This window comes from Dendrobates tinctorius, unplaced genomic scaffold, assembly GCF_039654945.1.
Source record: "Dendrobates tinctorius isolate UK_male_01 unplaced genomic scaffold, ASM3965494v1 ptg000135l, whole genome shotgun sequence".
Classification (NCBI taxonomy): Eukaryota; Metazoa; Chordata; class Amphibia; order Anura; family Dendrobatidae; genus Dendrobates; species Dendrobates tinctorius.
This window is the reverse complement of record NW_027361803.1, coordinates 6,667,361-6,679,931: the sequence shown is the minus strand read 5'-3', so window position 1 is coordinate 6,679,931 and position 12,571 is coordinate 6,667,361.

Below are 12,571 nucleotides of genomic sequence, written 5' to 3'. Positions count from 1 at the left end.
GGCAGAGACCCGCCCCTGCTTTGCTGTGGATGGGGGGCAGAGACCCGCCCCTGCTTTGCTGTGGATGGGGGGCAGAGACCCGCCCCTGCTTTGCTGTGGATGGGGGGCAGAGACCCGCCCCTGCTTTGCTGTGGATGGGGGGCAGAGACCCGCCCCTGCTTTGCTGTGGATGGGGGGCAGAGACCCGCCCCTGCTTTGCTGTGGATGGGGGGCAGAGACCCGCCCCTGCTTTGCTGTGGATGGGGGGCAGAGACCCGCCCCTGCTTTGCTGTGGATGGGGGGCAGAGACCCGCCCCTGCTTTGCTGTGGATGGGGGGCAGAGACCCGCCCCTGCTTTGCTGTGGAGGGGGGCAGAGACCCGCCCCTGCTTTACTGTGGAGGTGGGCAGAGACCCGCCCCTGCTTTACTGTGAAGGGGGGGCAGAGGTCCGCCCCTGCTTTGCTGTGGAGGGGGGGCAGAGACTCACCCCTGCTTTGCTGTGAAGGGGGGCAGAGACCCACCCGCCCCCACTTCTGTCTCATCTGCTATAGTCGGATGATGGGGGACCATTTGGGGGCTTCAGCAGTGAATTCCTCTGAGTTCTTGGGACAAGATGATGAGGATTGTGCCCTCTGCCGCCTTTTGGTGCCATTCATCAGCCTCGGGCGCTGCTATATGGAGTGTAACGGCGGCTGCGGCTTTTACAGTTTGTGTAGAGAAGTGATATAAAAGTCGTAGAGTAAAAATCATATTTTGGGATAATGTAGATTTGCAGCTCTCCCTCTCCCACCCGTTTACTCCTCGGCAGCTCTAAGTGGGAAGATGAGTACAGAAGGGCAGCGAGCTAAATGATTTCTCTTTAAGGAGGCACTTTCATGGCGGTCGGCCCGCGTCCCGGTGTAATTCTGTACCAGGCTGACCCCGCACCTCTGAATCTTGCTTTTCCCTCCATTATAACGCACCGTTAATAATGCCGCCCTCCGCCGCCTCCCGCTATGTGAGCTGTAAACCTTTACATCGTCTCCGCTGATGCTGCTGAGAGGAAATCTTTATTTTCTAGTGGAACAGAACAGTCGGCCCGTCCATTCTATAGTAGATTATGTAGAGTAGAAGGTCATGTGACTTATGTGCCCACCACAGCAATGACTCCTAATAATGGGGGTGCGTCGTTCTCAGCTCAGGGCTTCACCACCGTGCACACACCTATTATGTCCCAATGGGGCGGCAACAGATAGGTCACTTCCCCTCTTCTTAGACGAGGACTTTTTTCATTTTTGCCCCTTTTTCTCAACTTTTGTTCCGAGACCCAGAACTTGATTTTTCATTCCACATTTCCATATGCGGCTTGTCTTGCGGGATGATTTTGTTGATACCATATTGAGGTACAGATAATATTTTGATTGCTTTTTATTAAATTTTTTTGGTGGTGAAAGGCGGCAACAAAAAAAAGGCCATTTTGGAATTTTGCTTTTTCTTCCTTGGTGTTATACATATGCTTAAAATAATGTATTATTTTGATCTATTTTTTTTCTTTTTGCACACATCCTGCTTTTTAGTTTTTTACATTTTTTTAATTTAACTTTAATGGGGAAAAGGGGGTGATTTTAAGTTATGTATTTTTTATATATTTTTTTTTTGCAATATCAGTTTAGGATTTAGCTTCATTAAATTTTACTTTTTGTTAATTGTTTAGAAAAGAAATAATGGGGGAGATTTTTTTTTCTTCCTGATTCCGATGAGATGTGCAAATTTTTTTGCTATTTTCTTAATCCAGAAAGAAATTGTGACGCCTGCTACAAATATTCGGAGATGGGCCTGGCTCGCATGGTGCAGGCTACCACATCCTACCACCATATCCTGCAATATAATAAAAATGTCAGTAACTTCGCCTACAGCTGCTTATTGAAGTCTATGGAGAGGAAGAAGAAAAGTAGAGTGACGCAACACAGTCTAAGCTGCTGCTTTCTTTTCTAGAAAGTGTTTATCTCACCACCAGTGCTGGATTCACAGCTACACTTGTTAATGTTTTATTTAAATTATCAACAAATTTTGCATAATTCATTACTGTCAGTGAATATAAAAGCCTTTTAAATCGATATGAGAAAAAAACATGCTTCTGTTCAAACCATTAATCTTGGTCAAGACAAGACGGACTGCCGTCTCATTGAGGGATCAGATTACAGCTTCCTATTGAGAGAGAAAAGGTTTGAGGAGGAAGAAGCAGCGGAGTGAAAGAGACTTAGTTCTGTTGCTTTCTAGTATGTATATAACTCCAGTACTGGATTTACAGCTACACTGCTCAGTACTGCTGAATAATTTCCTCCATACAGCTGCTTCTTAACGTCCTACATAGAGAAGACAGCAGGAATCCCTCAAGTCTTGGTGCTGTGTATCTGAGACCCACCCACTAGCTCAGAGTCAATTGAAAATTTGACATGGAGCCCAGAGAAAACTGGAGTGACAGGTTTCAAATCTACCGTAGCTCTTCAGCCTCATTTTCATATCAATTCACACACTGATTTCTCAGTATTGTAAGAAAGGACTGGCCATGTAATGGTTTTACTGAACTTGTCTTGGAAAGCTACATGTGCATGTAAACAGTTTTGGGGTGTGAAATCCTGCTGACGGATTCCCTTTAAGCTCTGTTTTCCGCCGTTAACCATTTAAATGGAATGACGCAATTTTTCGTTTTGTTTTTATACAATACTATGAAATTTTTTTCACCGTTTAAAAAAAATAAACCTGCGCACGTTTGGTATCTTTGTACACGGACTGATCTGGAGAATCATACTGTCAGATAATTTTCACCATACAATGGATTTCGTTAAAAAAGCTACCTGCCCCCACAATAATGGCAGATTGCCTTTTTTCACCATTTCATCCATCCGGTCTTCCAGCCTCATGTTATTATGACATATGAGCAGTCATTACAACAAATGATAACGCTGCTCCGCCGCCTTCATCAGCTTAATTTATGTCCGGAGCCCCCATCTATCATACCTAGGGTGACAAATAGCGCGGAGTGAGGAGGGCGCATCGATTATAATTTTTATTACCCAGGATCATCACTTCTCTTCTATGTATGAGTGTCCCTGATCAAGTAAACTAGGCAGCGGCAGCGATTTAACAGTGATGGTGGGGACACGGGGTGATGGTGGGGGGCACAGATACAAACTGGACTTGTAACATGGAATTTAGAAAATGGATATCAGCGTAGTCTTTCGTCGGAGAACTAAATGGTCAGTCTTGTAAAGCAAATATAAGAAACTTTGTAAAATATATAGATCTCCACTTATGAGCCACTTTTCCCCATCCCCCTCCGTCCATTTAGGCCTCGTTCACACGTACCGTTTTTTTTCACGGCGGTATTTTCCGTGCGTTTTTGCCGCGAAAACGCGAAAAATAAGCATCCCATGCATTCCTATGGGATTCCGCAATGCTGTGCTAATGCTGAATCGCTTCGTGGTAAAAAGCGCAGCATGCTCATTAATTTCGCGGAATCGCGCTGATCCCGCACCCATAGGAATTCATTGTTCTGCTTACTTCCCGCACGTGGCTGTGCACACCATGCGAAAAGTAAGCAGAACATTTGCGGATGGTACCCACGGTCCGGAGGAGAGGAGACTGTCCTACGGGCTTTGGGTACCATATCCCTGTAAAAAATAGAAATTAAAATAAAAAATATTGTTATTCTCACCTTCCGACGTCCCGTGCTGCCTTCCCACGCTCCTGGTCCCAGTAAGCCTTTGTGAGCGATGACGTCCGTTCTCGTGGGATCGCAAAGTCTCGCAGTCATTCGCGCGACGTCATCGCGAATAACCGCGAGACATCACGATCCCGCAAGTACGGACATCAACGCGGTAATTGTCGCAAAGGATTACTGGGACCGGGAGCGTGGAGAGAGGCGGGAAGGCTGCGCGGGACGTCGGAAGGTGAGAATAACAATATTTTTTATTTTATTTTTTACATTCTGTCTTTTAATATTGAGGCTGCATAGGCGGCCTCAATAGTAAAAAGTTAGTCACACTTGTAAACTCTATGTTTGACGAGTGTGACCAACCTGTCAATCAGTTCTCCAAGCGATGCTACAGATCGCTTGGAAAACGCTAGCATTCTGCAAGCTAAATACGCTTGCAAAATGCTAGTTTTTCCGCGGGAAAATCGCGGGAATTTAAAATGCGATTTTCCCGCGGAAAGGAATTCTGGAATTCTTGCGGTAATTTCTGTGAGAGTTCCGCTACGTGTGAACCCAGCCTTATTCTGAAAAACTCAAAATTCATCAAGAGCCAAATAAAACAAGATTGTCACATTACAGCTGCCTATTGAAATATATGAACAGAGAATTGAGAATGAGTAGCAAAGTGAGAAATAAGCACATACACACTCAGATCTCTTTTGCTTTCTAGTAAGTGTTTAACCCATACCAGAGCAGATTTCACAGTTACGCTGCTCAGTAAGGCTGTATAATGTCCTCACTGCTGCTTCTGAGCATGTGTTACATAGAGACAGGAGAGCAGGAATCCCTCCCTCATGTCTGTGTGTGCTGTATATTTGAAACAATGCCAAGGAGTCTCTACCCAGCACCTCAGAGGCAACTGAAGACTAGAGACGTGAAAAATGCAAAATACATTGTGTGAAGAGTATTGGAGCTGTAACAGGACACTGGCTCCGCAGGGGGCCCAGCCTGTTCTATCTCTGAGAATACACACCCCCACCAGCTAGCTAGTATCACCTATAAGAAGACCCCTGTAGATACCATGCGGTCTAAGGCTAGTTTCACATTTGCGTTTACGGCTGCAGCGTCGGGCTGCGCACGGCTGCCCCTAAGCCCTGCCACGCCTCCGCCGGTAGCTCCTCCTATGGACGCATGACGCTGCATGCGTCCTGCGTCCCCTATCTTTAGCAATGGGGACGCAGGCCGTGCGCAGGTATGCGTTTGGCGGCGCATGCATCCTTTTGACGCTGCGCCGACCAGCGCCAAACGCAACAGGTTGCAATTTGGTCACAAGGACGCATGCGCCGCCAAACGCATACCTGCCCACGGCCTGCGTCCCCAGTGCTAAAGATAAGGGACGCAGGATGCATGCAGCGTCATGCGTCCGTAGGCGGAGCTTAGCGGCGGCCGTAAACGCTAATGTGAAACCGGCCTAACTGCTGTGTTGAGTCAGCTATGAATTCATAAGGAGAATATGGACTTATCCTATGTTCTAGTCACACACCGGTTACTTTTTCGAGATCTCAGGAATGAACCGAACGCCTTCCAGGGTCTTGATATGTTCTAGCACCACAGACTGAGGGGATACGTAGAATAGCAAGTAGGAGCCAGGTAGCAAAGCTGTGCTTGGACTCACTGTGTAGCAGGGGCCTGTCCGGATCCGAGGAGATATGATCCATATTAGGTGTTGGAGTTTTTAGCTGCTAGAGGCAAGGGGAGAGCATTTAGGTTCAACCCAAAGGGCAGGAGGGTAGTGACCCAAAGGGGATAAAGGCTAGTGTAAGGCCATGTGGTCTCTCTTGCTCTGTTGTGCTTGCGGTTCACTTTGAAAGTGGGGGGGGGCATGACAAGTAACGTGCTGTGAAGGAACTAAAATAATAATCATTTTTATATAGCGCTAACATTCCGCAGCGCTTTACACTCATTGTCATCACTGTCCCCAACGGGGCTCACAATCTAAATTCCTTATCAGTATGTCTTTGGAATGTGGGAGGAAACCCACGCAAACACGGGGAGAACATACAAACTCCTTGCAGATGTCCTTGGTGGGATTCGAACCCAGGACTCCAAGGCTGCAGTGCTAACCACTGAGTCACCATACAGTGCGATCCATTGAGCCACCGTGCTGCCCCGAACTAGAAACCAGCTGGCAGCTCACACATGGTTGAACATCAAATCAGTAATTGACATGATTCATCTGCTTATATCTTTTGTCCTACCACTATTTGTATTTGCAAATGTGACCATTGTATATGTATAACCATTGTGTATATAGTGTATTGTCTAGTGTGCCCTAAAGGGTGCCGCCACACTAAACGATGCACCAGCGATCCCGACAACGATACGACCTGGTCAGAATCGCTGGTGTGTCGCTACATGATCGCTGGTGAGCTATCAAACAGGCAGATCTCACCAGCGATCAGGACCAGCGATGACGCTGGTATCCAATGTAAATATCGAGCCACTTAGTTACCCGCTGTGTACCTTAGATACCAGCGTTCTCGCGCGAGCACGCTGGTATCTAAGGTACACAGCGGGTAACTAAGCAACGCGCCCGCTTAGTTACCCGATATTTACATTGTATACCAGCTCCCAGCGTCTGCTTACAGCGCAGCGATGCGCGCTGGCCAGCAGGAGACCAACGATCAAAAAATGGCCCAGGACATTCCTGCACGATCAGCGATACCCGGCGGGGGGCCGTTCGCTGATGCGTGTCATACACAGCGAGATCGCTGTTGCGTCACAAAAACAGCAATCTCACTAGCGTTCTCGCTGTGTGTGACTGGGTCTTAAGGCAATAAAATATATAATTTAACCTTGGGCAACTCTTTTATCCTGATCCACGAATTCACACATCTGTACTCTCGGTTAAACTTTCCATGCTATCATGGCTGGTTTCCGGCCTGCTATAATCCCGTTGATGGAGAGAGATATCTACCGAAGAACTGGTGGCAGTCTACCAGGCTGGCAGCTGTCTGTTTCACTGGTACTAATGAAAGGGGCCTCTCAGCCTGTCAGGGTTGTGAGCGAGTGTGGTGCTACGTCAGTGACTGCGTGGACCATATCCTTTCACTTCTCGTGCCTCCCTGGTCACGTGTCAATATGGGATGTTTGTGTAAAACTGTACCAAGCTGACCCTGCGTGTCCACTGGGGGTGCAGAACGTCATCTTGGTGAAAGTGGTGAGACCGTATTAGGAGGAAGGAGGAACACTGCCAGAGCCCTGCAAAATGACCTCCAGCAGGCCACAAATGTGCGTGTGTCTGCACAAACGGTTAGAAACTGATTCCATGAGGATGGTCTGAGTGCCCGACGTCCACAGATGGGGGTTGTGCTCATAGCCCAACACTGCGGCCCTCCAAGGAAATGCCACCCCTCATCATTACTGACCCACTGCCAAACCGGTCATGCTGAAGGATGTTGCAGGCAGCAGATTGCTCTCCACGGCGTCTCCAGACTCTTGTCACGTCTGTCACGTGCTCAGTGTGAACCTGCTTTCATCTGTGAAGAACACAGGGCGCCAGCGGCGAATTTGCCAATCCTGGTGTTCTGTGACAAAAGCCAAGCGTCCTGCACAGTGCTGGTCTGTGAGCACAACCCCCATCTGTGGATGTCGGGCCCTCAGACCATCCTCATGGAGATAGTTTCTAACCGTTTGTGCAGACACATGCACATTTGTGGCCTGCTGGAGGTCATTTTGCAGGGCTCTGGCAGTGCTCCTCCTGTTCCTCCTTGCACAAAGGCTGAGGTAGCAGTGGTGCTGCTGGGTTGTTGCCCTCCTACGGCCCCCTCCACGTCTCCTGGTGTACTGGCCTGTTTCCTCGTAGCGTCTCCAGCCCCTGGACACTATGCTGAAAGACACAACAAACCTTGCCACAGCTCGCGTTGATGTGCCATCCTGGATGAGCTGCACTACCTGAGCCACTTGTGTGGGTTGTAGAGTCTGTCTCATGCTACCACGAGTGTGAAAGCACAACCAACATTGAAAAGTGACCAAAACATCAGCCAGAAAGCATTTTTTAATGAGATGTTGTCTGTGGTCCCCACCTGCAGAACCACTCCTTTACTGAGGGTGTCTTGGTAATTGCCAATAATTTCCATCTGTTGTCTATTCCGTTTGCACAACAGCATGTGAAAGTGATTGTCAATCAGTGTTGCTTCCTAATGGGACAGTTTGATTTCACAGAAGTTTGATTTACTTGGAGTTATATTCTGTTGTTTAAGGCCGGAGTCACACTGGCGAGGAATACGGGCGCGTGAGAGGCGCAAAAAACACGCATTACACACGGACAAATGATTTTCAATGGGGTCACTCGCACCAGGCGTTTTTTTCTCTTCCGTATCCTACGCTCCGTGCCAATCGCAGCATGCTGCGATTGTCAGCGTACTACGCCCGTAGTACGCCAATGCAAGTCAATGGGTGCGCAAAAAATACGGATTACACATGGAACACGTGTGACCTGCGAGCAATACGCAGGTCTTTAGGCTGGTGACAGGAAATGGGCCAATCCATCATCAGGAAGCGTAGACCTGCAAATGAGCTCAAAAACCGCTCCAGCCTTCCACGGAGTACAGCAGCAGCATGGCGTCCACATATATTAACGTTGAGATGCTCATTGTCCTGGTGCAGGAGCGTCCCGAAATATGGGACCCACGCGATGCAAATTATGCGAACCGGACAAGAAAGGAGGCGTCATGGAGGCGCATCTGTCGCCAGATGTACCATGAATTTGGGGACAGACCACGTGATGAGCAGCATAAAATTCGTAAGTGCAACCATAAAAACATCATTAACCTTAGCGTACGCTTCAAAATGATTCTACAATCAGCACCCCCCTTCCTGTGCATGTAATTTTATTAGCCTCATGAGGCCGTTACATTTGGATGTGACACGTGGCTTCACACAGCCATAATTAGGGGTTAGGCCACAAGCTCCTCATCCTCCTAGCCAATAAAATTATTAAGTGTGGCTAATGAGACCCTGTGTATCGGCCCAATTACATATGCCACCATGGGTAGAACGCACACCCCAGAAGGCCCCATGCCTAGACTACTGTTAGAAAATGTGACCTCTCAAATATGTGATTTTGACAATATTTCCTGTCACATTGCAATGGAAGATGTGATGAAACGCTGGCGAAGCATCCGGGACCAGTTCCGCCGGGAACGCCAGCAGCGGTCCAGGAGTGGGGATGCTGGCCATGTCAAGAGAAAATATATCTACTATGACCGGCTGAACTTCCTCGCCCCAATTCTGGATCTGAGACCATAAGTAGATACCTCACACCACATGACACAAATACATTACACAAATACTTTACAGGGCCAAAAATATTGATGTATTTTTGCCTCTGTTCTATTTCATAACAGAACTCAATCCAACCTTACGGATCGAGGAACGGCCTCAGAGGCAGAGCCCATTATAGATCCTGTAGGGGATGAGGTGGCTGGCCCATCTTCTCCCCCTACAAGAAGGATGGCTGAAGATGAGGCATCACAAGACCACACAATGGCTGCCCTACACACCACACCACCAGGACGGTCTGCTGCTGCCACCTCACCCATCCTGGAAGAGCCGGGCAACTTGAGCAGCAGCCCAACTGCCCAGATCAGGGCCTCCCCACAGGCTGCTGTAGTATCAGCGAACAAGAAGAAGGTGCCAGGTCACTCTTCAAGAGAGTAGGACCAATGTGGACACAGGGGTCCTAAATTATTTGTCCAGAGTAACAACAGATGATGGTGAGGAGGCCTATGCACGTAGCCTCACCCTTTATCTCCGTGCCCTTACCCGTGAGGTCAGGCTCCGTATTAGGGGATGTATTCAGATCCTGCTTGATGCAAGCACCCCCCCCAATACCCCATATGAGGTTTTTGAATTTCTGGAGAGGTGGCAGCTCTCACCACGAAATTTAATGCGCATGAGACCATCTACACAGATGCTTGCTCAAACAGGGTCTGAACGGCCCCTAATACGTGGGCCAACACCTCAACCCCTTCCTCCCCCTACCCAACCGTCTATACCGCAGCACCAAATGTCTTCCTCAAGCCAACCCCACCAATATGGCCACTTGTACCCACCCAGTGTTGGAGGCTGGTCCCAACCTGGTTGGGGACGATCTGGCTATCTTGGTGGGTATGAGCCACGGGCCTACCAGAGCCAACAAGAAGCCCCTCACCATCATCAGTACTCTGGCCAGTATCCCCAACAGTCCCAGGAGGCTGGATAATTCCAGCATCATGGGCACCAGTATGGCCCCACACAGGGCGATGTTGGCCACAATGTCCAGCAGCACCCACAGGCTGTTGATCCACGTTCCCCTTCCCCAACATATGAGGATTTATGATTTTGATGGTTGGAGATGTCCAGTCAGATGTAACTGGTGCTCCTAATCTAAATGTATAAACAGGTGTTCTCCTTCACCAACATTTAGAACATAATTTAACACTCACATTTTTAAATAATGTTTTCCAAACATATGAAACAATCCATCATGACAGGCAACGCTACCTCACGCCTTTCACACAGATATTACATGTGTGTAGAAAAGAGAATCTTTAAATGCGCTATACTGTTACCTGAAAGGATGAAAATACACTACTCACTTGCTAACGCCTAGGAAAGGCGTGCTTGCCTTAGTTAAGTAGTCACCTTTTTTGTTAGCAATGTCTAGGACAAAATTTCTAGGTGACAAGCATTCAGAATAACCCGCTCTCTCTATGTCTTAACAAGTGAGTTTTGTATTTTCATCCTTTCCAGTATAGCATGCTTAAATATTCTCTGTTCTACAGACAGGTAATATCTGTGTGAAAGATGTGAGGTAGCCTTGCCTGTCATGGTGGAATCATTCTATGATTGGATAACATTATGAGGAAATGTGAGTGTTATCTTGTTGCCTTTATTTTGGTGATGGAGCTCACCTTTTGTTGCCAAATCTAGTTTAACCCCTTAGCGACAGAGCCAGTTTGCAGCTTAATGACCAGGCCAATTTTTACAATTCTGACCACTGTCCCTTTATGAGGTTATAACTCTGGAACGCTTTAATGGATCCTGCTGATTCTGAGATTGTTTTTTCGTGACATATTGTACTTCATGTTAGTGGTAAAATTTCTTCGATAAGTCTTGTGTTTATTTATGAAAAAAACAGAAATATGGCAAAAAATGTTAAAATTTTGCAATTTTAAAACTTTAAATTTTTATGCCCTTAAATCAGAGAGATGTGTCACATAAATTTCTTAATAAATAACATTTCCCACATGTCTACTTTACATCAGCACAATTTTGGATGCAAATTTTTTTTTTGTTAGGAAGTTATAAGGGTTAAAAGTTGACCAGCGATTTCTCATTTTTACAACAAAATTTACAAAGCCATTTTTTTTAGGGACCACATAATATTTAAAGTCATTTTGAGGGGTGTACATGACAGAAAATACCCAAAAGTGGCACCATTCTAAAAACTAGACCCCTCAAGGTGCTCGAAACCACATTCAAGAAGTTTATTAACCCTTTAAGTGCTTCACAGGAACGAAAGCAATGTGGATGGAAAAAATTAACATTTAACTTTTTTTTGGAAAAAAATTACTTCAGAACCAATTTTTTTTATTTTCACAAGTGTTAAAAGAGAAAATCAACCACAAAATTTGTTGTACAATTTCTCCTGAATACGCCGATACCCCATATGTGGGGGTAAACCCCTTTTTCAGCACACGGCAGAGCTCGCAAGGGATGGAGCACCGTTTGACTTTTTCAACGCAGAATTGGCTGGAATTAAGATCGGATGCCATGTTGCGTTCGGAGAGCCCTTAATGTGCCTAAACAGTGGAAAACTCCAACAAGTGACCCCATTTTGGAAACTAGACCCATTAAGGAACTTATCTAGATGTGTGGTGAGCACTTTCAACCTTCAAGTGCTTCACAGAAGTTTATAACGTAGAGCCGTGAAAATAAATCCATTTTTTTTTCCACAAAAATGATCTTTTCATCCCCAAATTTTTATTTTTACAAGGGTAACAGGAGAAATCATACCCCCACAGTTATTATGCGATTTGTCCTGAGTACGCTGATACCCCATATGTGGGGAGGAACCACTGTTTGGGCGCATGGGAGAGCTTGGAAGGGAAGGAGTGCCATTTTGGAATGCAGACTTTGATGGAATGGTCTGCGGGCATCATGTTGCGTTTGCAGAGCCCCTGATGGGCCTAAACAGTGGAAACCCCCCACAAGTGACCCCATTTTGGAAATTAGACCCCCTAAGGAACTTATCTAGATGTGTGGTGAGCACTTTGAACCTTCAAGTGCTTCACAGAAGTTTATAACGTAGAGCCGTGAAAATAAGAAATCCATTTTTTTTCCACAAAAATGATCTTTTCGCGCCCAAATTTTTATTTTTACAAGGGTAACAGGAGAAATTATACCCCCACAGTTATTATGCAATTTGTCCTGAGTACACTGATACCCCATATGTGGGGGGGAACCACTGTTTGGGCGCATGGGAGAGCTCGGAAGGGAAGGAGTGCCATTTTGGAATGCAGACTTTGATGGAATGGTCTGCGGGCATCATGTTGCGTTTGCAGAGCCCCTGATGGGCCTAAACAGTGGAAACCCCCCACAAGTGACCCCATTTTGGAAATTAGACCCCCTAAGGAACTTATCTAGATGTGTGGTGAGCACTTTGAACCCCCAAGCGCGTCACAGAAGTTTATAAACGCAGAGCCGTGAAAATAAAAAGTCTTTTTTATTTCCACAAAAGTGATTTTTTAGACCCCAATTTTTAGACCCCCAAAGTTGGTAAATAGTGGAAACCCCTCAATTCTTGCTCCAACCCTAACCCCAACACACCCCTAACCCTAATCCCAACCCTAATCCCTAATCCTAACCCTA